We start from the raw sequence: 22935 nt of genomic DNA on the forward strand, positions 1-22935 counted from the left end.
TTTATGTTCTATGTCTGGGAGGCTGTTTCTCTTTTGTATATACATTCGTTTGTACTGTTTTTGTAGATTCCACAAGTAGGTGATAGCATATATTATTTGTCTTTTTCTGTCTGAGTGTCTTTATGGAGTATGATAATGTCTTGGTCCATCCATGTTGTTGCAAATGACAATGTTTCATTCTTTTTTATGACTGAGGAATATTGCATTGGACATATATACCTCACCTTCTGTATCCATTCATTCATCTGCAGACATTTCAGTTGCTTCCCTGCCTTTCTGGCCACTTCTTCTTCAATCCCAGCACTAATATACCTTCAGTAACGAGATGCATCCCAATTTTAGAAATGCTGATGTGTGAGGAAAGTGTGCACGTAGAAGAACTCTCCCATCCAGTTAGTTTTAGGAGAAATTCTGCTGGACAAAGTTCTTACTTAGTCTTGGGGCCAGTGCTAGCTGTCCTGATAACTCCCTAATGACCCCCAGGTGAATGTAGTCAAGAGAGTTGATGAAAACACGAGGGAATCTAGGCCTCAGGTTTTCCATATGAGCAGATGGAGACTGAAGTTACCTAGTTAACAGAACCTGCAAATCAGAAAGAATTTTATCTTAATTGCCCAACAGTCGATTATCGCAAGAGAATTTTTTTTTAAGTTGAAGCTTCCTCGGATGGTGGTAATCCAGTTTTGAATTATTTTCCAAGGGGACCGTGAAAAGTGGACCTATTTTGAGTTTTCGAGAGGGACCTCTGTCCTCCTCTCAGGGCGCCAAAGCAGGACTGGCCCGAGACTGCAGGGGATTAGTTTTACCACTAGACGGCGCTCCAACACCACAGGAGCAGGCACAGCCAGCCTTGCTCCAGGTGGAAGGGAAACAGTGTTGCCTGTAATGTTTTATTCATTTATTTATTTTTTCCTACTCGGTCAACAAGTTTATTATTGTCTTTATCTGAAAAATCTTCACAGAAGTTGTGGTTTTGTTGATTAATTCTCAGCAGCCCTTTCCTGACATCTAAGGAAGCTTGCCTTCTTTTGAGCTACCGTATCTTTTTTCTGGGCAAGTGACATTTTTGGACGGTTCCACCTCCTCTCTTTAACTTCTTTCTCAGGCTTCTCATTCACCGGATTCTCTCGTATTGCAACATGAGCTTTCTTATCCTTCTCCTCCATCATGTCTGTAGTCGTGTTGTTCTTTATGTATTGAGAGAATTGTTTTCTGTAAGCGTCTTCGTCTCCTTCAATCAGTTAACACATATAATCTGGAACGTTCTGCCCCACGATGTGCTTTTGGTGTAAGTCAGCATTGAATTCTTTGCTTTCTGAATCATAACCAGGGAACCCTTTGGTACTGTGAGGGATAGACCAGCCTCCATTTACAGGTCCCCCCAAACTTTATCCCCAGTAGTAGTCCTGGGAAGCCCTGCATCCAAGTAACAGGTGAAGGCACCGGGTTGACCATCAACGCTTTCCACATTGTATTCATCTCCAGCCACCTCGACTTGGCCTTCATAAATTCTGTCCATACCCAACCTATTAAGAAGCCTGCGGGCCAGCAGCAGGCCAGTACAATATGGTGCAGCATAATTTGTCCGGCCAACCTTCACGCCATACGTTGGGAGCTCGTGAGCACAAGCTGCACAAACTATCCTATCTCCTTGTATACGGGCATGAGCCATCTGACAAATGATAGCTCTATTGGTTACACGTAGTACTATCGTTCTGTATTTGCGTGTGTTGTACTTATTTTTATCTTGGATTATCAATTGTTTCCAAGCATAGTAGTCAGTTTGGCCCTCTTGCCATCTTCTCAATTTCACTTGGTATCTCTTGAAGTGGGCCTTATTCTTGACAACTTTAACAAACCCCATCCTGTGGAACAGAGGCCCTAGCTGCCACGGAGCTGCAGAACCATCACGGCCTGGGTTGGGGGAGGGGAGAGCGCCTGTAATCTTGGAAATGACTCACCCCTGAGTAAAGTTGAGTCATTGAGAGCAAGTGGAAATAATCTCCACAAACCATGGCATTACCCGCCACCTAGCAGAGTAGAAAAGTTCGGATATCTTAGTAAAGCACTGAGAAATACAAGTTTTAAGGACTGCATTGTTCTCTTAGAGGGCAAAAAAAAAAAACCTTCTTAATTGTTAAGACCCAGTGGTTACCAGCAGAGTAAAGCAAGTTCACAAGGTCAGGTGGCGGTTTGAAATCAAGGTGGTCACGTGTTTAAGATCTTCAGCAGGGCTTCAATACCTCTTCAGCCAGCTTTTTGTGTAATTGATTCTGGTAAGTGGTTCAATGCTTTACTAAGAGAACTGATGTTTTCAATGCTACTGGATAGAATGTCTATTTAAAGGCAGGGCAAGCAATTAACTTCTTAGTTTGGAAGGAGGAAGGGGGAGAAAGAAAACACCAGCTAAGGAAGTGTCCCTTCTTCCCTCCACTAGTTCATAGCTGTATCAAATAGTGCCTTGTTGTACCTTGAGATTAACTCCACAGGTCTGAGTCTGGGGCAGAGAAAGCAATAGGTTTATGCTCCCTGCATGGTTTTCCTCAGAAAATCCCAACTGGAGTCAGGAAGAAAGTCACAGCTATTCATTCTGGCAGGAAACAAAATGGAATGTGGGGTACAACTGTCAACCTGACCACAGGATCATCTTCTATTCCAGCTCACTGGTATCGCTCGTTCCTAAAAGAATGCCTAAAAACTGTAAGTATGCAAAGAATATTTGGCAAATGAATGTGCTGAGACACTTAAAACTGAATTCCTTTCACCTGTTGGCTCTGTGATACCCAGAACAATCTCAGGACAGGTGAGTGAGATCTCATTAGATTTTCACACAGCGGAAAACACGTTCTCTGGTAAATAGCAGTGAAAATAGTGGGCATTCTTGTCTCTGATTGAAATTTAGACACTAGTGTTGTTTGCATTGCAGCCTCTAATATTTGCTCATTGAGATCCTGGATTTTGGGCTATCTATCAATATTTTAAAGAACTATCACTTCATATTTAATAGCATGTTAAAGTGAATAGTTATTCAATTTTGTCAAATGTCCTTTTAGCGTATTGGGGATGATCATGTGATTCTTTTCTTCTTAGCTCTGTTAAGATGATAAATTTTATTAATGATTTCCTAATTTTGGCCATCTTTGCATTGCTAGAATAAACCCCACTTGGTCAAGATTTTTTTTTTAATATGCTGCTAAGTATCATACACTTGTTAAACCACTCTCTCCTAGAACGTCAAAAAATCTGTTGCTAATCTGCTTTTCTTTCCCTTCTAAGTTAACGTGATCTATTGCTCAGATGTGCAAATCATTATTTTCCCCTTAAAAAAACCCAATAAACTAGTAGTTCTCCTAGAGTGTGTCTTATGGATGACTCTTTTTGGCCAATTTCCTAGTTATATTCTTGGCCCTTCAATTTCAAATTCTTTCTTTCAGGAAAGTTTATTAGATTATGATTTTTATGACTTTTTTTTGTGTGTGTGGTACGCGGGCCTCTCACCGCTGTGGCCTCTCCCGTTGCGGAGCACAGGCTCCGGACGCGCAGGCTCAGCGGCCATGGCTCACGGGCCCAGCCGCTCCGCGGCATGTGGGATCTTCCCGGACCGGGGCACGAACCCGTGTCCCCTGCATCGGCAGGCGGACTCGCAACCACTGCACCACCAGGGAAGCCCAGGATTTTTTTCCTTCTTTCTGACATCAGTTTCACTTACTCTATTTTCTGTGCTTCTATTCATTCTCGTGCTTCCTATAGTTTACCTGGCATTTTGTAAAATGTCTTTTTTAAAGTTTCTAGTCCTTTTCTGACCCTTGTCATCTCCTGTTTATGTCATTTTCCCCCCACCCATCTCGTTTCTGAGATTTCCTAATTTTACATATTTGTTTGCTCATAACTGCTATTATTTTATTTGTGATTTAGAATAAGAAATATGTATTTGGTTGAGCCCATCTGCTTGTATTCTAGGGTTCACCTAGTTTTACCGAAAATGTTGTCTGTAGGTATTTTTACTTGCTGTGTTTGCTGTTTTTTTTGGGGAGGGGTGGTGTTTTTTTTTAAATTAAAAATTTTTTTTTTATTATTATTTTTTTTGCGGTACGCGGGCCTCTCACTGTTGTGTCCTCTCCCGTTGCGGAGCACAGGCTCCGGAAATGCAGGCTCAGCGGCCATGGCTCACCGGCCTAGCCGCTCCGCAGCATGTGGGATCTTCCGGGACCTGGGCACCAACCCGCGTACCCTGCCTCGGCAGGCGGACTCCCAACCACTGCGCCACCAGGGAAGCCCCTTTTTTTTTATTATTTTAATTTTTTAACATCTTTATTGGAGTATAATTGCTTTACAATGGCGTGTTAGTTTCTGCTTTATAACAAAGTGAATCAGTAATACATATACATATGTTTCCGTATCTCTTCCCTCTTGCTTCTCCCTCCCTTGGTGTTTGGCTTTTAATGAAGGAATTAGGAAGATTCAAAAACAAGTCATCCTTATTTTTAAAAATATTTTTAATTGTTAAAATGTATTTTATTGAAGTATAGTTGATTTACAATGTTGTATTAATTTATGCTGTATAGCAAAGTGATTGAGTTATACATTCTTTTTCGTATTCTTTTCCATTATGGTTTCTCACAGGATATTGAATATAGTTCCCTGTGCTATCCAGTAGGACCCTGTTGTTTCTCCATCCTATATATGATAATTTGCGTCTGCTAATCTCCCAGTCCATCCCTCCCCCACTCCCTCCCGCTTCGCAACCACAAGTCTGTTCTCTATGTCTGTGAGTCTGTTTGTTTCGTAGATAAGTTCATTTGTGTCATATTTTAGATTCCACATATACATGATATCATATGATATTTGTCTCTGTCTGACTTACTTCACTTAGTATGATCATCTCTAGGTCCATCCATGTTGCTGCAAATGGCATTAAAAAACAAGTCATGAAAAAAAAAAAAAAAAAACAAACAAGTCATGGGCTTCCTTGGTGGCACAGTGGTTGGGAGTCCGCCTGCCGGTGCAGGGGACACGAGTTCGTGCCCCGCTCCGGGAAGATCCCACATGCCGCGGAGCGGCTGGGCCCGTGAGCCATGGCCGCCGAGCCTGCGCGTCCGGAGCCTGGGCTCCGCAACGGGAGAGGCCACAACAGTGAGGGGCCCACGTACCGCAAAAAAAACCCAAAGAAAAACAAGTCATTCTTACCCCTCTTTAAATGTATTCATAATTCCTCGAAAATATATTCATGATTTCCATTCACTCATTCGTTTATTCATCAAATACTCATGCACCTACCGAATGCACAGTCATTCATACAGGCATATATGATTTGATCGACAAATGTGTATGGCATGCTCACAAGATCTAGGCAGGAGCTTGGAACATATAGCAGATGCCGCCTATGTGTTGCAGAGCAAAACAATTACTCATGTTTTCTCATCAAATCAAAGACCCAGGAAGAGGAATATAAACAGTTGGCATGTGGAACTCTCCCTCCATTCCGCTCTTTCTAGAGCTTTTCTCACAGTGCATTTTGAACATCTGGGTCTTGAGTCAGCCAGTTATATCAGATCATATGGCCCCCCCACGTCCATCCAATTTGCATTTGCCCCCGTGTTCTGTTGCAAGGTCTGGACCAAGAAAAGTCTACTGAATCAGGAAACTGTTTATTTAATTAATCAACTGTTAATTGGGGAAATAAGTCTTTGCATTTTGCTCTGAACCAGGATTTCTCAACCTCAGCACAATTGACGTTCGGGGCTGGCTCATCCGCAGATGGGGGAGGGGGGCTGTCCTGGGCATTGTGGGATGTTGAGCAACATGCCTGGTTTCCACCCACTAGACACCAATAGCACCCCTCGCCCGTCCTCTAAATGGTACCAACCAAAAATGTCTCATGACATTGAACTTGTCTCCTGGGGGGGGGGGAGGATGTGTATTAATTCTCTCCTTTTTTTCTGTGATTTTCATGCTTTGACATGTTGGGGTCTTGCTGACCCTGGAGGGAATGCCCATGTCAGGACTAGCTCATTCCTAGAGATAGCAAACAACCTGCCTTTGTGCATGCCTTTTGTATGCAAACCATCCAATCCAGAGCCTACCCCCTCAACCGCCTCCTTTATTAGGCTATTATACCCTGGGCCACTATTTCCCTGTCCTAGTCACCCCAGGGCCAGGTACCAGACAGCTAAGGGCTGTCCCTATGCCGTAGAGTCTGCTGCAGTTATTCAAACTAGACAATCCTAAATCTATTTACCCTGACTCACCCGTTTCTTCCCATGGAAACCACGGTAAGGGCACTTGCCCTGTCTTCCCCTTGCTCCCCTCTGCCTCCTGGTGGACCCTGGGGCTGCGGGCCCCCTCCTCTTGGGATCTGTGACTATAACCCTACTTTTTTTTAATATAAATTTGTTTATTTATTTATCTTGGTTGCATTGGGTTTTCGTCGCTGTGCACAGGCTTTCTCTAGTTGTGGCAAGATGGGCATACTCTTCCTTGCGGTGAGTGGGCTTCTCATTGTGGTGGCTTCTCTTGTTGCAGAGCATGGGCTCTAGGCACGCGGGCTTCAGTAGATGCGGCGTGTGGGCTCAGTAGTTGTGGCACATGGGCTCAGTAGTTGTGGCACATGGACTTCAGCAGTTGTGGCTTGGAAGATCTAGAGCACAGGCTCAGCAGTTGTGGCACACAGACTTAGTTGCTCTGTGGCATGTGGGATCTTCCCAGACCAGGGCTTGAACCTGTGTCCCCTGCATTGGCAGGTGGATTCTTAACCACTTTGCCACCTGGGAAGCCCCAGACCTCATTTTTTTTATTCCTCTTGCTCTTTTTTACTTTCCTCCAACCACACTGTCCATTTCACTCTTTTTAGAGCAAGCCAGTCCCACTCCCACCTGCACACATCTGAACTTCCTAGTCCGTTTCCCAGGAATTCTCTTCCTCAAGGCATTCAGGCCCCAGGTCAAGCATCATGTCTAAAAAGGCCTTTTCTGATCACCTGGCCTGCAGTTGCTGGTGACTTGGAATCCTAAGCCCCTCCTACTCTCCTAGGCTGCTTTATCTTTCTTCATTGCCTTTGTCACTGTCTGATGTCATGGGCTATGCCTACGTGCTCGTGTGGTTAATTATCAGCCTCCCCAGGACTTCCCTGGTGGTCCAGTGGTTAAGACCCTGAGCTGCCAATGCAAGGGGCCCAGGTTCGATCCCTGGTCGGGGAACTAGATCCCACATGCCGCAACTAAGACCCAGCACAGCCAGCTAAATGAATGAATGAATGAATGAATAAAAAAAATATATATATATCAGCCTCCCCTTGTAGAAGAGGAACCCCCAGGAGGACAGGGACTTTTTTCCCTTCATGGTTTTATCTGCAGTGCCCGTAACAGGGCACAATGGACTCTCTAAATATTGGCCGAGTGAAAGAATCTTCCATTACCTCTCCGTCCCCTGCAATCACCCACTGTAGATCACCCACATCTTTCCCTTAAGACCCCAAAGACATTCCCAAGGTCTGCTCTGGCCTCTTCACCTGGCTTTCTGGCTTCACTGTCACCACGTTGCTGTCTTTTCTCCATCCAGCAAGACTCTCTCAAGCACAGAAGTCAGATTATGTCATTTCCAGTTTAAAAAGCATCTAATCGCCTCCCCTTCCTCTCTGAACAAAAGCCAGAGTCTTTATCATGTTCTAAAAACTCCTTCGGTAATCTGGCTCCTGCTAACTGGGGCTGCTTCATTTCCTACATCCTGGCCCATTGTCTCTCTCCAGCGGCCCTGCTACAGTAGCACTGGGGCTGTTTTTCATCCACTTAGGTCGAATCCCTTTTATGTTGGGTTTTTATGCTAATTCTTCCCTGTGTCCAGACTCCCTTAGGATCTTTAGGGGACTGGTTCCTTCTTATCTTTCAGTTCTCAGCTCAGGCTTACTTCCTCAGACGTGGCCAGTGCCTGCCAGGTCAGTCTAAAGTAGGCTCCCCTCCCTCCCAGGACCCCCATACATACTTACGTTTATTGCACTTTTCACATTGGAAAGCGTTTTATTCCTGTCTTTGCCTCCGTATTGTCTGTCTCCTTAGAATGTGGCCTTTGATGGACCGTGTCTGTCTTTTTTTGTTTGTTTCTTGTTTTTGTTTTTTTGGGGTTTTTTGTTTGTTGTTTGGGTTTTTTTGGGGGGTTTGGGGTTTTTTTTTATTTGTTTGTTTGGCCACGCTGCGGGCTTGTGGGACCTTAGTTCCCTGACCAGGGATTGAACCCGTGCCCTCAGCAGTGAAAGTGTGGAGTCCTAACCATTGGACCACCTGGGGATTCCCCCGTGTCTGTCTTTTGAAAAAAATTTTCTTCCAGTTTTATTGAGATATAGTTACTACACGGCACAGTACAGGTTTAAGGTGGGCAGCCTCATGATTTGGTCTGCAAACGTCATGAAGTGATGATTCCAATAAGTTTCGTGAAATCTATCATCTCCTATAGATACAAAATTAAGGAAATAGAAAAAAAATTGTTCTTTGTGATGAAAACTCTTAGGATTTACCCAACAATTTTCATATATAATGTACAGCAGGGTTAATTATGTTTACCATGTTGTACATGACACCCTAGTACTTATTTATCCTATAAATGGAAGTTTGTACCTTTAGACCCCCTTCATCCGGTTCCCCCCCCTCCCCCCCCCATAACCAGAAGCCTGATCTCTTTTTCTCTGAGTCTGTTTATTTGTTTGTTTCTGAAGTATAATTGACCCACAACACAGTGTTAGTTCCTGTTACTCAACATAGTGATTCGATATTTCTATACATTTCAAAATGATCACAAGTTTCGTCACAATATGTCACCATACAAAGATATTATATAGTTACTAACCATATTCCCCACATTTCACATTTCATACCCATGACTCTTTTATTTGCAACTGGAAGGTATTTTGTACCTTTTTTTTTTTTTTTTTTACGGTATTTGTCTTTCTCTGACTTATTTCACTTAGGACAGTACCCTCTAGGTCTATCCATGTTGTCACAACTGACAAGATTTCATTCTTTTTTATGGCTGAGTAATATTCCCTTGTATACAGGACTGTGTCTGTCTGATCCCCTGCCATATCCCCGTGCCTATGACCATTATGCACAGTCAACAAATAATTGCTGGAGGAAAGAATTATTACATCTTTATCAATGTCTGGGATACATGCATTTTTCCATCACAGCCCCCTAGAGAGAGAACTCAGCATACAAGAGCCCTCACGGGACGCAGATTTGCACGTAAAACTTTGCCTTTCAGAATTTCCCTGGTGGTGCAGTGGTTGAGACTCCATGCTCCCAACGCAGGGGGCCCTGGTCAGGGGACTAGATCCCACATGCCGCAACTAAGAGTTTGCATGCCACGACTCAGGAGCCCAAGAGCTACAACTAAGGAGCCCGCCTGCAGCAACTAAGACCCAGCGCAACCAAATAAGTAAATAAATATTTAAAAAACAAACAACAACAACAAAAAACCTTCCCTTTCCTTCCTGTAAGTTTCTTTCCTGAAATAGCCTGCCCCAGACTCCTGCCCAGGAATATGCAGAGAGTGACCACAGAGGTGAGAGACCCCAGGGCCAGCCCTGTCTCTCACTCTCCAGGCCTAAGTTTATCTGGGAAATGACACCGTCATTCTGGAAACCTCCTAGGATCACCATTCCAGGAGAGGAACTGGGTGTGGTGCTAGCCCTGAAGCAGCTCCCGGTCTGCTGCGGTGGACACAGTCTGGCCCACAGAAACCAGATCCCAGTGATAGGTGCTGGGAGAGAGCCCAGATCTGGAGATGTGGACCCTTGGGTTCAAACTCTGGCCTTCCTTCCAGCTCTTCCTTTGCCACGTCAGCAATCACTTTGCTATCACTATTTCGGTCTTTGCGGTGAAGCTCGTGTTTTCTCCCCAGGGGTAAGCTCGCTAGGTCTCCTTCCAGACTCTGGGTGACAGAGAGGCATCTGCCCTCACTCCCAATCTTAAGGCTCCCTGCTGGCCAGATGAAATTATGAGCCATGGCCACTGAGCCTGCGCGTCCGGAGCCTGTGCTCCGCAACGGGAGAGGCCACAACAGTGAGAGGCCTGCGTACCGCAAAAACAGAAACAAAAACAAAAATACATATGCTATGGTGGCAATTTTATTGCAATATATCAATGTATCAATCAACACATTGTATACATTCGACTTACACAATGTTATACGCCAATTACATCTGAAAAAAAGTTTTAAGTCAAATAACTCCACCCCCCACCATCCCGGTTTTCCAGTTTCTCAATCTCCATCCCTTTTTACCACCTTCCTCTATCTTTTTTCCAGAAATTCGCTACATATACAAAAAATGGATTTAATAGTTAACAGGTAGAAAGATGTCACAATTTTCAGGCAGTGTTCTAAATGCTTTACTTGATCTGAGTCTCCTAATTAATATAGAACTGCTAAATGGGTAACACATCTAGGGGTTTAAGAAATCCCAAGAATATGAAAAGGTATACTTTTTAAAAGATCTCATCCCTGCTGCTACACCTAAATATTTGGTCTCCCTTTCTTCCTCAGATGCCACCATTTGATGGGTTTCTTATGCATTCTTCCAATGTTTACACAAAACCCAGGAAATATATTCCTATTTTTCAACCCTTCCTCACACAAACGACGGCGCAATCCTAAGTCACTCTGCATCTCGTTGATTTTACTGGACAACAGATCCTGGATATTTTCCTACACTCTGGTCACACCTTTGTAAATAAAGTTAAACTCTCCTCCAGTTACCCACTCAAGTCTGCTCTGTTTCCTGACTCAAAGGGTCATGGGACGTTGAGACATCTGAAAACCACACAACCTGTGTGGGATATACATAACCTGGAAGCCAGACCCATGTAGCCAAAACATATGTTCCCCCGGGAATGATAAGGCCAAGAAAATCTGTGCAGAGGATTTGGACATGAGAGGTCACTTTTTTTAAAAAAAATTATTTTTGGTTGCATTGGGTCTTCATTGCGCAGGCTTTCTCTAGTTGCAGTGAGCGGGCTTCTCATTGCAGTGGCTTCTCTTGTTGCGGAGCATGGGCTCTAGGCGCGCGGGCTTCAGTAGTTGTGGTGCGTGGGCTCAGTAGTTGTGGCTCACGGGCTTAGTTGCTCCGGGGCATGTGGGATCTTCCCGGACCAGGGCTGGAATCCAAGTCCCCTGCTTTGGCAGGCGGATTCTTAACGCCTGCATCACCAGGGAAACCCAAGAGGTGATTTTTAACTCACAGTTGCCACTCCCACATTCCTCTCAACAGTACCCTCAATCTCTACATTTCTCTGAAGCCTTCCAGATGCCCAGTGTCACTGTAACAGACTCTCCACATTTTCTCCTATTGGGAGAGACTCAGTTTCCTCACTGTCACAGCACCCGGAGATAAATCCCAATTCATGAGGCGGGTCCAGAGACAAAGTGGCTTCTTCTCTCCTTTTATAGCTTCTCACTTCTTCTTCAGCAGTTCCTTTGTGCCACAGTGATCTCCTGGCTCTCATCAAAAGTGACTTTTGGTGAAGACATATCTCAGTCCATTCCGGCTGCTATAATAGAATACCACAGACCGGGTAACTTATAAACAAGACATTTATTTCTCGCGGTTCTGGAGGCTGGAAGTCCAAGATCAAAGCACCAGCAGATTTGCCGACTGGTGAGGGCCTGCTTCCTGGTTCATAGATGGTTTTTTTCCCCTGTGTCCTCACATAGCATAGGGTCCAGGGGGCGCTCTGAGGGGGTCCTTTTTTTATTTTAAATTTTTGTTGGAGTATAGTTGCTTTACAATGTTGTGTTAGTTTCTGCTGTACAGCAAAGTGAATCAGTTATACATATACATGTATCCACTCTTTTTTAGATTCTTTTCCCTTATAGGCCATTACAGAGTATTGAGTAGAGTTCCCTGGTCCTTATCTATTTTATATATAGTAGTGTGAGGGGGTCTTTTATTTTTTTTAATTATTTTTTAATAGATTTATTTATTTATTTATTTATTTAATTTTGGCTGCCTTGGGTCTTCGTTGCTGCCCCCGGACTTTCTCTAGTTGCAGCGAGCGGGGGCTGCTCTTCATCTGCGGTGCGCGGGCTTCTCATTGCAGTGGCCTCTCTTGTTGCGGAGCACGGGCTCTAGGCGTGCGGGCTTCAGTAGTTGTCACGCGTGGGCTCAGTAGTTGTGGCTCGTGGGCTTAGTTGCTCCGTGGGATCTTTCCAGACCAGGGCTCGAACCCGTGTCCCCTGCATTGGCAGGCGGATTCTTAACTGCGCCACCAGGGAAGCCCAGAGGGGGTCTTTTATAATGGCATCCATTCCATTCATAAGGGCTCCACCTTCATGATCTAATCACCTGCCAAAGCCCCCCACCTCTAAATACCATCACATTGGGGGTTAGGATTTCAACATATGAATGGGTTGGGGGGGACATAAACATTCAATCTATAGCAATAGAAGTTCTAGTTCAATTTACTGCTTTTCATTTGTACATGATGCTTCCATGTCCTGGTTGAGAAATCGTTGCCAATCTCAATATCCCAAAAATGTCTGGTTCTTGAATATGTGCTGTTTTATCTTTCTCAGTTAGATCTAAAAACCATCTGGAAATTTATATGGGGATATGGTGTGGGGTAGGCGTCACTGGCTCAGCAGAACCCCCCACCAAAAAAAAAAAACCCAGAAAAAACAAGTTCATCCTTTCTCCACTGCAATGCTGCATGCATTTGTCCATAGATCAGGTGGCTTTCTATGTGCGTATGTGTCTCTGAAATCTGTATTCTGTTTCATCGGTTGGTGTATCTGTCTTTGTGACAATACCGCCTTATCTGCCTCATTTCCCACCACAGTTCTGCTGTCACTCTGGATCCATCCACATTGGCCTTCCTGCTGTTTCATAAACACACGGGTGGTGGTGGTGGGAGGGGTCCATCTCCCTCAAGGCATCTGCTCTTTCTTTTTTTTTTTTTTTTTTTTTGCTCTTTCCTTTTGTCTGGAATGTTCAGCCTTCCTTGGACTCTGGTTTCTCCTCATCCTTGAGCTCTCAGCTCAAATGTCACACCCTCCGAAGGCACTTCCACTCAGCCTGAAAGAGACCCCTCCATATCCTTTTATTGCCCTACGCAAAAAAAATCAAACTAGTGTGGGTGTTTGCTTACTCACTGTCTGCTTGAATATGTGCGCAGAGCAGCGAGCATCTTTTAGGTCTTGTCCACTTGCTCTACCACTGCCTGGAAAGGAAGACAAACGCCCCTGTTCCACTTCCAGGCTGAATGTGCTTAACCCTCACCGTCCGCTAGAAGGCGACCTAACACGGGTGCGCTCCGCCCCCCACCCCGCCCCTCAACCCCGGCAGGGCCCAGCTCTGCAGACCGTCTCGAGTTGTTTATGTGTGTTTTTGGCTGGCCAACGCCTTTTAACTACAGATTTAGAAAGAGAGACCGCAAGTGGTCAAAACTTGGGTTCAGCCCTAGATGACCTGAAACGACGTATTTTTACGGAAACCTCCTGTGTTCTGAGGTCCCACAGGGCCTGCAGAGGTTACCTGGGCCAGGTGGCCGTCCTGGAGGTGACCCCAGCCTCCTAGGGTCACAGAACTCTCTGACACCCCACCATACGTATGGGATAAATCCCATGCCTGAGGGTCATGGACACGGGGTTAAATCAATCTTGGCCTTCAAGCCTTCAAACTGTGGATGTCTGATCCCCACTATTTTTATCTGTGAAAGCGAACTGCGACATTTGTGGTGGGCTTCCTCCAGTCTCCTAGAAGCTCAGTAGAAAAAGGCATCTGTATTCATTTGTCATCATAAGGCTCCTTGCCTGGCAGATTATAAATAGCTCGTTAAAATGCATTCATCGTTATGTGGTTTGACTTGGTAATATATTTACCATGGTAGAGGATTCAGAATATATACCAAAAAGGGTAGACAGTGTTCCAGTTGCCCAGTCCTCCTTTCCCTCTGGTCTGAACCCATTTCTTTTGTATCTTCCCAGAACCTCCCATGGCATGTTTTATATCATATTAATGTGTATTATATATTTATAATAATTACCATGTACTGACATGGAGCCATTGTTCTAAGTATTTTCCATGCCTCATATAATCTATATATAGATATAATTTTAAGTAAGTAATATGTTAATGTGTTTAAAATTTATACACACACAGGAAGAAGTTTCAGTTCCACACCTACACCCTACATCTCGGGTGGTTTTGTTTGTGCAAACACAATAAAATCGGAATACCTATTCTTATTTTTATATTTTCTCACACAGAAGGTTAAATCCTCATACATGGTTCTGTATCTTTGCCTTTTTTACTTAAGACTGTATCCTGGGAAATTCTCCATTTAGGTAAACTAGAGCTTCCTAATTCTTTCTTTTTAGATACGCATATTGTCACATTATCTGGAGGTACCATAGTTTATTTATCCAGTCCTTTATAGATGGAGACTTGGTTTATTTCCATCTGATAAGTACATTTAGCAGGGGAGTTTTACAAATCAGATAGATTTCCTTCCTTCCTCATCCCCCCTCCCTCCCACCAAATGCAGCCTACGTCTTCAAAACAGAAGACTTCAGTCTATTTTGCTTAAGATATCACGATGAAAGTCACCATCTGTTAATCCAATCTGCATCAGGAGGAGAAAGAAAATCGTCTCATGGGCATGAAACCTCCTCTCAGGCCGCAGGGAGGGGAATTCCTGAGGGTCTCCTGCAGTGGTTCTGGTTTGCAAATGACAGGCCTTGCTTCCGGATCTAAGAAGCCAAGGAGGAATTTAACGGAAGGGCACTGAACTAAGAAAATCAGAGAGTGCATGGATGGGAAGGCTGGACATTGTAAGTTGGCAGGAAGCCAAGAATAGACAGCAGAGAGAATGTTCTTAAGTCCCACCCAGCCCACTGGTCACTCCCTCCACTCAACACCAAACCAGTGATTCCTTCGCCCCTTCAGTTGTGTTCTTAATTTCCAACGTCCTTGCCTCTTTCCTCCCTAATTCAAAGCCCCAGGAGGAAGCATTTGGTTGCCTACTCCATACCTTCCAGAGAGTGGGAAGTGCTCCCTTAGTTTTGCTAATAAATCAGACAATAGTGGGACTTCCCTGGAGGTCCAGTGGTTAAGACTCCGCTCTTCTGAGGCAGGGGGTGCGGGTTCGATCCCTGGTCTGGGAACTAAGATCCCACATGTCCCGCAGCAAAAAAAAAAAAAAAAAAAAAAATCGGACAACAATCCCCACCAGTGTGCTTACAGTGGGGAATTACCCCCCTGCAAATAAGCTGAGGGTTTAAATGCTGGAAAGTCCCCAAAACACCAGACCTGGACTATAGTGTTTATATGTGCTGTAGTCTGCAGAGGGTACATTCTGACAAGTAGCAGCTATAAAATTTATTCCAAATTTTTTTTTTTTTTTTTTTTTTTTTTTTTTTTTTTTGCCTCCCACTGTTGTGGCCTCTCCCGTTGCGGAGCACAGGCTCCGGACGCGCAGGCTCAGCGGCCATGGCTCACGGGCCCAGCCGCTCTGCGGCATGTGGGATCTTCCCAGACCGGGGCATGAACCCATTTCCCCTGCATCGGCAGGCGGACTCTCAACCACTGCGCCACCAGGGAAGCCCCCCAATTTTTTTTTTTTAATTAAATTTTGTCAAATACTCTTCTAGCACATATGGGATAGTCACATGATTTTTTTTCTACTTGGCTCTGTTCATAGCATAAATCTCATTAAAGGTGTCTGAATATTAGCCATCCTCCCATTCCTAAAATAAACCCCACTTAGTCACAAAGTATTATTTTTTAAAATACTGCTGGAATCTGTATGCTACTACAGGCTGGCACACTCTGAAAAACTGAGGGTTCCATTCTGAGCAAAAGGAATTAACACATTTTAATCCAATATGATGACCTCCTTGAGTGCTTGAAATGTGGCCAGTGGGACTAAGGAACTGAATTTTATTTATTTATTTTTAAAATAGATTTATTTTTATTTTTTAAAATATTTTATTTTTATTTATTTATTTTTGGCTGCGTTGAGTCTTCGTTGCTGCGCGCGGGCTTTCTCTAGTTGCGGCGAGCGGGGGCTACTGTTTGTTGTGGTGCGCGGGCTTCTCAGTGCGGTGGCTCTCTTGTTGCAAAGCACGGGCTCTAGGTGCGCGGGTTTCAGTAGTCGCGGCACGTGGGCTCAATAGTTGTGGCTCGTGGGTACTAGAGCGCAGCCTCAGTAGTTGTGGCGCACGGGCTTGGCTGCTCACGGGATGTGGGATATTCCCGGACCAGGGCTCGAACCTGTGTCCCCTGCATTGGCAGGATTCTTAACCACTGCACCACCAGGGACGTCCTGGAACTGAATTTTAAATTTTATTTAAGTTTAACTAATCTGTCTAAAAGTGGATACTCGGTTTAGTTAGTACCTTTTAAGTGTGTTTGGACAACTTGGCCGTGTGAATTCACCTTTTCAACTGTACATTTTATGAATTTTACGAACAGCTGCCACATTTCCCTTGAAACCTTAGCATCCGAATTGGGATGTACTCTAAGTACAAAATACCAGGACTTCCCTGGTGGTCCAGTGGTTGAGATTCCGAGCTTCCACTGCAGGGGTCACAGGAAACTAAGATCCCACATGCTGCTCGGCGTGGCCAAAAAAAAAAAAAAAAAAGCACAAAATACCCACTGAATTTTAAAGAGAGTACAGGCCACCACCATCATCATGGCCAACAAGTAGGTCTCATCGAGGAATTTTTTCCAAAAAAATCATGTAACACATATCAATAATTTGGGTTAAATATAATATGTGATTAAAGTTTACTTCGCCTGTCTCTTTATATTTTTAAATGTGGCTACTAGAGATGTGGACAGCGCTGCCCTAAGGGACACAGAAATCCATTCATCCTTTTGGTGCTTGGTGGTCTAAGAACCAGAGACGCCCAATCAGAGGAAGAGGGTTGCTTAGATACGGAAGATTCTAGAGATGTGCTTCTGAGGATGGGTTTTTTGAGGCACAGAGAACATAAGGAACTGAATCACTCTGAGGATTCCTTTTGTTCAGTCCAGCAAGCGTGGACCTGGCAAAAGTCCATCCCAGTGATATTTGGATAATTCCATTAACCATTCTCAAACATTCTAAAAAAAAAATTAAAAAGAGGTTCAGGGTATTAACAATCTTCTGTTTTCCTCTCCCTTTCCATTCTAATCTTTCCAGTCTGTTCCAAGGCTCTATCTGTCTAGCGTTGTGCCAGTACCAAGTCATTCAATTACTTGGCTTCATAAAGAAGTCTTTTTTTTTTTTTTTTTGGCTGCATTGGGTCTTCGTTGCTGCTCGCAGGCTTTCTCTAGTTGCAGCAAGCGGGGCCTACTCTTCCTTGTGGTGCGCGGGCTTATTGCAGTGGCTTCTCTTGCTGCGGAGCATGGGCTCTAGGTACGGGGGCTTCAGTAGTTGTGGCATGGGGGCTCAGTAGTTGTGACTTGCGGGCTCTAGAGCGCGGCTCAGTAGTTGTGGCGCAGGGGTTTAGTTGCTCTGCGGTGTGTGGGATCTTCCCAGACCAGGGCTCGAATCCATGTCCCCTGCATGGCAGACAAATTCTTAACCACTGCGCCACCAGGGAAGTCCCCATGAGTAATTCTTGAAACCAAATAGCCTAAGTCTTTCAGCTTCCTTATTCTACTTCGAGATTGGCCAGGTTCCTCTTTCTTTTAACTTTTGTGTTAAAAAACACATAACATAAAATTTACCATTTTAACCATTTTTGAGCATACAATTCAGTGGCATTAAGTACCTTCGCACGGTGGTGCAACCATCCCCACTATACACGTCCAGAACTTTTTCATCATCACAGACTAAAACTCTGGATCTCTTAAATACTAACTCCCATTCCCCCTGCCCCCAGCCCTGTGTAAATACTATTCTACTTTCTGTCTCTATGAATTTGACTACTCTAGGTAGCTCATGTAAGTGGCATCCTACCATATTTATCCTTATGCGTCTGGCTGATTTTACTAAGCATAATGTTTTCAAGGTTCGTCCATGCTGCAGCATGTATCGGAATTTCATTCCTTTGGGGAAATGTATTACCCAGCAACATGTGACTAAAAAGAGATGTATAGAAGTTGATGAATTTGAAAGAAAATATAGGGGACTTCCCCGGTGGTCCAGTGGTTAAGACTCTGCTTGCAATGCAGGGGGCAGGGGTTCGATCCCTGGTTGGGGAACTAAGATCCCGCATGCCACGTAGCATGGCCAAAAAAAAAAAAAGAGAGAAAGAATATAGGAGGTGATGGGACTCGGTGATAGACTGGATGTGGGAGGGTATGAGAAATGACAGTATCGATGACAAGTCTTAGAATTCTGGCTTATGCAACAGGATGGCAGGTAGTGACATTTACTGGTGATACACACAGTGCACTGGAGGAAAGATCCCCTGTTAATTTTGGATGTATGGAGTTTGGACCTTTGTGACATCCAAGTGGAGACTCAGTAAGCACCGGGATATGCATGTCTGGAGCTCAGAGGAGTAATCTGAGTTGCTATATATGCCTGTGAGTCATAGCAGAGGTTTCAGAGGTTACCAGGAGTTTCCCCCAGTTTCTTCCCTCTGTAATAGAAGATTTTTCTGGGTATCTGTTTCCCGAACTGAAGACTGTATTTCCTTTTTTTTTTGTTTTGTATTTCCTTTTTTTAAAAAATTTTTTATTTTATATTGGAGTATAGTTGATTAACAATGTTGTGTTAGTTTCAGGTGTACAACAGAGTGATTCAGTTATACATATACATGTAGCTATTCTTTTTCAAATCCTTTCCCATTTAGGTTGTTACAGAGTATTTAGCAAAGTTCCCTGTGCTATACAGTAGGTCCTTGTTGGTTATTCATTTTAAATATAGCAGTGTTTAAAAAAAAAAAAAAGACTGTATTTCCCAGTCTCCCTTACAGCTCTGTGTGGCCATGCAACTAAGTTCTGAACAGTAAGATACACAAGGAATATGTGTAGCTGCAGGATCACACACTTAAAAGGGAAGAAGCGTGCCAACCCCTTCCCCTGTCCTCTTCCTGTGTCTGCAACGACAATATAGTGGTTTGATCTGGGTCATATGCTAGAGCCCAAATGCAAGCCCTTGTCAAAGGTGACAACACAACAACAGAGAATGACTCCTTGAGACCGTGGAGGTATCATATCAACCTTGGATTGCCAACTCTTGGATTGCTACAAGAAAGAAAAATATACCATTACCTTTTCTAGACCTGCATTGTCCAATACGGTAGCCATGAGCCATGTGTGGCCATTGAGCATTTGAAATGCAGCTGGTATCACACACTGAAATGATAATATTTTGATATATTGGATTAAAATAAGGTACGTTATTAAAACTAGCTCACTTGTTTTACTTGTTTTACTCACAAGTGAGTTTTACTTGTGAGTTTTAATGTGGCTACTAGAAATTGCTCATGTGGCTCACGTTATTTTCCTATTGGTCAGCGCTGGTTTAGACCGGTGATATTTTGCCTTTGTTATAGCAGCTGGATGAGCATCTTCTCCAGTACATGGGTCATTTACTCATCAGGGCTCCCTGAAGCCAAGGGTGTATGGAATCCCCTAGCGAGAGTATGTCGTGAGAAGTATAGAAGTCCGGGAAAGAGCCTTGAGGAGCTCTAGTATTTAAAGGAACATGAGCTTGGGGGCTGCCCTGGTGATGCAGTGGTTGGGAGTCTGCCTACCGATGCAGGGGACACGGGTTCGTGCCCCGGTCCGGGAAGATCCCACATGCCGCGGAGCGGCTGGGCCCGTGAGCCACGGCCGCTGAGCCTGCGCGTGAGCCATGGCCGCTGAGCCTGCGCGTCCGGAGCCTGTGCTCCGCGGCGGGAAAGGCCACAACAGTGAGAGGCCCACGTACCGAGAGAAAAAAAAAAAAAAAGGAACATGAGCTTGTAAAGGAAGCTCAAAGAAGCAAAAGGAAAGCCAGGAGGATGACATGCCATACAATCCTAGAGGACAGTTTCAAGTTAGAAGGAGGGACTAACAGCATCAGTTACTTGCAAGGTCAAAAGGTTAAGAACTAAAAAATAGGGACTTCCCTGGTGGTCCAGTGGTTAAGAACCTTCCTTCCAATATATCTATTTTATATATATAAGGTATACACACACACACACACACACACACACACACACACAATGGAATACTACTCAGCCATAAGATAGAAGGAAATTTTGCCATTTGCAAAAACATGGATGGACTTGGAGGGCATTATCCTAAGTGAAATAGGTCAGACAGAGAAAGACAAACACTGTATGATATCACTTATATGCGGAATGTAAAAAATACAACAAACTAGTTAATATAGCAACAACAACAAAAAAGAAACAGACTCACAGATATAGAGAACAAACTAGTGGTTACCAGTGGGGAGTGTGTGTGTGGGGGCAGTATAGGGGTAGGAGATTAAGAGGTACAAGCTGTTATGTATAAAATAAGCTACAAGGATATATTGCACAGCACAGGGAATATAGCCAATATCCTATAATAACTATAAACGGAGTATAACCTTTAAAAATTATGAATCACCATATTGTACACCTGTAACTTATATAATATTGTACATCAACTATACTACAATTTCAAAAAAGAAAAAAATGCAAAAAAATGAAGACAAGAAGAAGGATTAGCATTAAAACGTCGCTGTTGTTCAAGAACAGCCCTGGAAATATAGTCACATTTGGGCTTCAGTATAAGAAAGTTGAGGGGCTTACCAGTGAACAGCTTCTGTTACCTCTCTAAATAAAGAAGTAGGTCATAGGCTGAGAATGGGGGCTGAGGGCAGAGGTCGAAGAGCATAAAAATAGTGTGCTTGTCACTATGGGAATGAGAATGAGTTTACCAGATGATTGCAGTGAGATTGTGGGCAGTACTGAGGACACATTTGAGTTTGGGCACCCTGTCTCTATGCCTTATAATATGACTTTCTCCAGTAATGCTTAATCGCTTAAGGGCAAGCACAGGAGGAAAAACAAAAGAAAACAAAACAAAACAAAAAACCCTGATAGATGTGCTTTTTCTTTTTTAAATTTTTTCTTTTTAAATTTATTTATATTTATTTATTTATTTATTTTTTGCGGTATGCGGGCCTCTCACTGCCGTGGCCTCTCCCATTGCGGAGCTCAGGCTCCGGATGCGCAGGCTCAGCGGCCATGGCTCACGGGCCCAGCCGCTCTGCGGCATGTGGGATCTTCCCGGACCGGGGCACGAACCCGTGTCCCCCGCATCGGCAGGTGGACTCTCAACCACTGCGCCACCAGGGGAGCCCGAATTTTTTCTTTTTTTAAAATTTTTATTTTATATTGGAGTATAGTTGATTTACAATGTTGTGTTAGTTTCAGGTGTACAGCAAAGTGATTTAGTTTTACATATACATATATCTATTCTTTTTTCAGATTCTTTCCCCATATAGGTTATTACAGAATATTGAGTAGAGTTCCCTGTGCTGTACAGTAGATCCTTGTTGATGATCTATTTTATATACAGTAGTGTGTATATGTCAATCCCAAACTCCTAATTTATCCCTATCCCCTTTCCCATATGGTAACCATACGTTTGTTTTTGAAGTCTGTCAGTCTGTTTCTGTTTTGTAAATAAGTTAATTTGTTACCATTTTTAGACTCCACATATAAGTGATATCATGTGATATTTGTCTTTATCTGTCTGCCTTCATTAGTATGATCATCTCTAGGTCCATCCATGTTGCTGTAAATGGCATTATTTCATTCTTTTTCGTGGCTAACAGTCCATTGTATATATGTGCCACATCTTCTTTACCCATTCATCTGTCGATGGGACATTTAGGTTGTTTCCACTTCTTGGCTACTGTGACTAATGCTGCAATGAACATTCCAATGCATGTATCTTTTCACATTATGGTTTTCTCCAGATGAATGCCCAGGAGTGGGATTGCTGCATCATGTGGTAGTTCTATTTAGTTTTTTAAGGAACCTCCACACTGTTCTCCATAGTGGGTGTACAAATTTACATTCCAAACAACAGTGTAGGAAGGTTCCCTTCTCTCCACACCCGCTCCAGCATTTATTGTTTGTAGACTTTTTTATGACGGCCATTCTGACCTGTGTGAGGTGATACCTCATCGTACTTTTGATTTGCATTTCTCTAATAATTAGCGATGTTGAGCAAATTTTCACATGCTTTTTGGCCATCTGTATGTCTTCTTTGGAGAAATGTCTATTTAGATCATCTATAGATGGGCTTTTTCTTTTCAAAGACTGGGGTGATACAAAGACAGAAGGGCAGAGGAGCGTTAGATATCCTAACATGAAAAGAGGGTCACTGAAATGATGGACCGTGGAATCATATCTGAAGAAAGAGGAAAGCAAAGAAAAGAGAGGGCTGATGGACTGGGGGTACCTATCAAGTTAAGAAAAGGTCGTAAGTGGCCATTGCTGAGAAAGTAAGATGGAAGGAGAAATGGTTGATGTCTGAGAGGCGTGCAGAACTGAGTGGATAGGTGACTGCTATGGTGTGGAGGGTAATGTTCACGTGGCAGGCCTTCTAAGTCAGTGCTTCCCAGCATTTTCACATCGTGGGGCAAATAAAAACATGATAATATTTTTTGTAGCTCATGGAGATGAACAGATGAGTCTGGCAACAGCCAGAGGCAACCAGGCCACTCTGAGGGCCGGGGGAAAACAATATGACCTGTTCATGGCATATCTGGTGGGATGCTCTCCATAGAATTTCAGGAAACCATGTGGAAAATGAGGGCAAGTGACCAGGAGGTCCATAGATAACAAAAAGGTGTTATGGCCGGAGAACGGATTAGGGGGAGACATCCACTTCAATACAGGCAAGGAAAGAAAGAATACAGACAGTCCCCCGCTTATGACAGTTTGACGTACAATTGTTTGATCTTACAATGGTGCAAAAACGATTTGCGTACAGTAGAAACTGTACTTCAAGTTTTGAATTTT

The 22935-nt window shown here is 43.7% G+C and overlaps 1 pseudogene; it reads right to left on the reverse strand.

Annotated features, from left to right (window-relative positions):
• Window positions 1-980: 980 nt before the first annotated feature.
• LOC113605744 (60S ribosomal protein L5 pseudogene) lies at window positions 981-1870 on the reverse strand (annotated as a pseudogene).
• Between the last annotated feature and the right edge of the window lie 21065 nt (window positions 1871-22935).

The sequence above is a fragment of the Aethalodelphis obliquidens genome, unplaced genomic scaffold, assembly GCF_003676395.1.
Source record: "Aethalodelphis obliquidens isolate GAN/ISIS:26980383/991018 unplaced genomic scaffold, ASM367639v1 scaffold43, whole genome shotgun sequence".
NCBI lineage: Eukaryota > Metazoa > Chordata > Mammalia > Artiodactyla > Delphinidae > Aethalodelphis > Aethalodelphis obliquidens.